The sequence below is a fragment of the Macrobrachium nipponense genome, chromosome 5, assembly GCF_015104395.2.
Source record: "Macrobrachium nipponense isolate FS-2020 chromosome 5, ASM1510439v2, whole genome shotgun sequence".
In the NCBI taxonomy this organism is placed as follows: domain Eukaryota; kingdom Metazoa; phylum Arthropoda; class Malacostraca; order Decapoda; family Palaemonidae; genus Macrobrachium; species Macrobrachium nipponense.
This window is the reverse complement of record NC_061107.1, coordinates 140,783,680-140,787,459: the sequence shown is the minus strand read 5'-3', so window position 1 is coordinate 140,787,459 and position 3,780 is coordinate 140,783,680.

Sequence of the window (3,780 nt, the reverse complement as noted above, 5' to 3'; positions counted from 1 at the left end):
CTGAAGACGCGTTCGCAAAATAAAGGGATTCAGAGATTCAGGAGATAATAAACGTCGAATGCATAAACAACCCTTCTTGTTTACCTTATACTTCTATTAGCAGAAAAAAGACAAGGAGTCTTTACAAAATACGAAAAATAACACGGAATGATAATACATACTTTTCTCATATATTTTGTCAAGTGAAAATCAAAGGTCCGTTGATATCCACTCGTGTAGGTAAACCTGCCGAGCTCTTTATACTGTCTAAAAGACACTCTTTACTCTGTTTTTTTTTTTCATCTGTCCATCCGCCTGTGGTGTTTTTGTATGGTAACACTGCGTCCCGGGCTTTAAATAGTTACGCTATGTGTAAGTTTTAGGTAAATAAAAGGATATCTGGGTGTACATTTGCAACTGAAAAGTGTTTCAATAATTTACTGTATGCGAATTACACCGTTAATATTCGAAATAGGATATTATTATAATCGTTGAATGTAAGCTGAATGTAACTATCTAAAGCCCGGGACGCAGTGTTACCATACGCAAACACCACAGGCGGATGGACAGATGGAAAAAAACCGAGTATAGTGGGCGACATGTGATTATGAATACGCTTGCTCATTAAATTTTTATTGTAAAAAAAAAAGAAAAAAAAAAAGAAAATGGTTTTTTGACAGTTCGTTTCCAGCTTTGATCTCGCCAATATAATTTGAAAAGTCCAACAAATGAACAATAAATGTGCGTTGAATACAAGGAAAACAATTAAGAATCATTCAGAGACAGTGAGAAAAAGGAAGACTCATCACTATGTCAAGAAGAATTTATGCTCTTACTGGACTGTATTTGATTGCAGTGGTAGGCATAGGCTTTACAATGTTTCATTACTGATTATTCTTCATTCTTATTTTGTCAAGTTTTCTACCTATTTCCTTTAATCGAAAACTAATAGTTAGGTTTTTCATTCGAGTATAGTTTAAAGAACGCTGTTTGATAGGCTATTTTAAATAAAGAAGAAAAAAGTTATTATGATTTTACTCATGGATGAGTGCTAAATCTACCTAGTAAATTGTATAAACACTTGGAGCATTTAGAAATGAAAACAGCAAAATATCATAGGCCCCACTTCTATCTAATCTTAATTCTTATCTTATTTATAACTAAATGGCAGTGAAGGGAAAACTCACAAGGTACTATAAAACGAAGGTTTACAATTTATTCTATACTATATATTTTCGATTTTGACTCTCAATATGGCTGAAAGTGCAAATAAAAGAAATTATTTGTATATTACTGAATAAAACAATTCCTCGTGGCTACATATAAACCGCAATCTTGATCATACCATGAATTACTGAACTATCGCGAAATTCTTTCGATAACTGAAAACTCATCTCTTCTAGAATGAGGAATACTCTCCTCGTTAGAGAGCGGATAATAATCGATTTTCGTCGCCGATATGAGGTGTAAAAAAGGAATTATTTCCCAGAATTCTTGGTTCCTTCCCAGCGCTTCCATTCAGCGCTTCATTTCAGCTTCACAAATGTGGATACAGGTTTGGAATGAAATGATGCAGTCTCCGTTAGAATGTTAAAGGTCATTTATTTCTAACTTCCGATGCTTCAGGACACCAAATTCCTTCTGGGTCAGCTTTTTGGTACTTGATTAGAACTCTTTACATTTTGTCAGAGTTCAGCTGCTTTTCTCATACACAGATGAGCCGAAAGGGGCATTTTTAATATCTGGCTGAAACGGAGGTTTCCAGATTGATTTGTTTAATATTACATTTTATTGTAGAAAGGAAACGAAAAAAAAAAGAAAGTTAACTTCTTGCAATATTTTGACACTAATTTTAGCGAATAAAATGTGGGATTATTTTCGATAATAGACAAAAACCAAAATTTAGACATTATTCCTGCAAAGCCAATTAAAACGTCGACTTGTTAATAAAAAGTTGATATATGCCTCTGCTACGACTGAAGCTTTTCAACCCCCGCGAGGATGCGGCTGAGGATAAAGTTTATATATTTTAAAAAGTCCGTAACCATATCACTGAAGTCATTTTGTAAAAGTTTACCCTGTGTAAGGGTTCAACTAAACAAATAGTATAAGAAATAAAATACATTTCGAAAAAAATTCTGAAAAAATGTCCTCTCTTTGTATTCTGTTTATGGTAATCTATACATACATACATTCTTACTACACACATACATTACATATATCCATAAATATACATATATGTATTATAATACACACACACACACACACACACATATATAATATATATATATATATATATATATATATATATATATATATATATATTTACACATATATATGTTAAATAACGTACATTTAAAATAAATGGAAGTAATAAAAAGCAAAATAAAAATTATACATTATAAGATACGATAACCTGAACACTCAGCAAAATTTTAAATATAGTGATACAAATAGTATTTGTCTGTTGTAAAAAAAGGAGACAAAATTCTAAAAACACAGCAGTTCAAGAGACCTTTCATTATTACAAAGCAGCGTTTATCTATATACTCTAAGAAATAAACCCTCTATTTGTTATTGTGAATATATTTTGTCATGACATTATTATTATTATTATTATTATTATTATTATTATTATTATTCAAAATCAGTGAACACTGGAAATGAAAAGGGCTAAAAAGCTACTCTCTTGCAAAGAAAGCGTTTATGAAAGGAAATGATATCTTAAAAAAAGAGAAATTGGCGATAGAAAGATAAGAAAAATATAAAAAAAAATACAGAAATAAATCAGCAAGCAAACAAATATATTGATGGACGCATATGCCTGGAGAATATGCAAACAATGCAGAACCAGAAGCAGAAACAGAATAGGAGAGCAGGTTACCAAATGGTAAACAAACAACACCAGCCAGCATCTCTCTCCATCCGATGAAAGTAAAAAGGTTAATTAAGGGCTCGTGAGAAGACCCAGACCTTGTATGTATTTCCTCTTGCCGAAATATATTCCGACTCGCATTTGATTTTGGTTTCATTCGTGGCATATGAGTTCTTGAGTTGAATGTGTATCATCATTCGTAACTGCATGAGATATCAGGTGATGGCGTTGCCAACTAGGAGTTTGTGTTTAGCATGCTTTGTTGCGTCACGAAGCCTCATGCATGATGAAGGTTCGGCTCGAGCGCTGTCATACCGTGGTTTTGTAGCTGGCGGCTCTAGCATTTCATTTCGAATGATACAGACCACCCATCAATTACTCACTTTTGCAATACAAGCTTAAAATAACTTATCCCTAAGGTCATTTTGCACGCTTCGTCCAAATAACTAATGAACAAATCAATTCCACACAACTCAGACATGTTTCACACTGCTGGTTGTATGATATTATAAGAAAAATGATGCTGATTTATGAAATTCAGGCTGTCTATCAAGCCAAGTGCTGAGGCACTTTCAGCCGTTCAGCGCTAAGACAGTCAAAAAGAGTTGGAGTGGATGGACAGCAAGATTGAGAGATTCAGAAAACAACACGAACGAAGCCCAAAGTTTTAATGGAGGAACTGGCAGAAAACCCTACAATTTTGGGGTATTTTCGATAGCAAGATTGATGAAAGGAAGCGAGCCCCCCTGGGGAGAGGGGGGCGGGGGTTGGGGGGGGGGGGGGTGTTAAAGTAGAAGACTGAAAAGTGGGTGCAGCAAGGGGCCAAAGGGACGATGCAGTCCCCGCCTCATTAGTGTCTGCAGTGCACCAGGGGAGGTTCACTGATGGCACTACCCCATTCCCTAAGGAAATTGTGTTTTGGGATT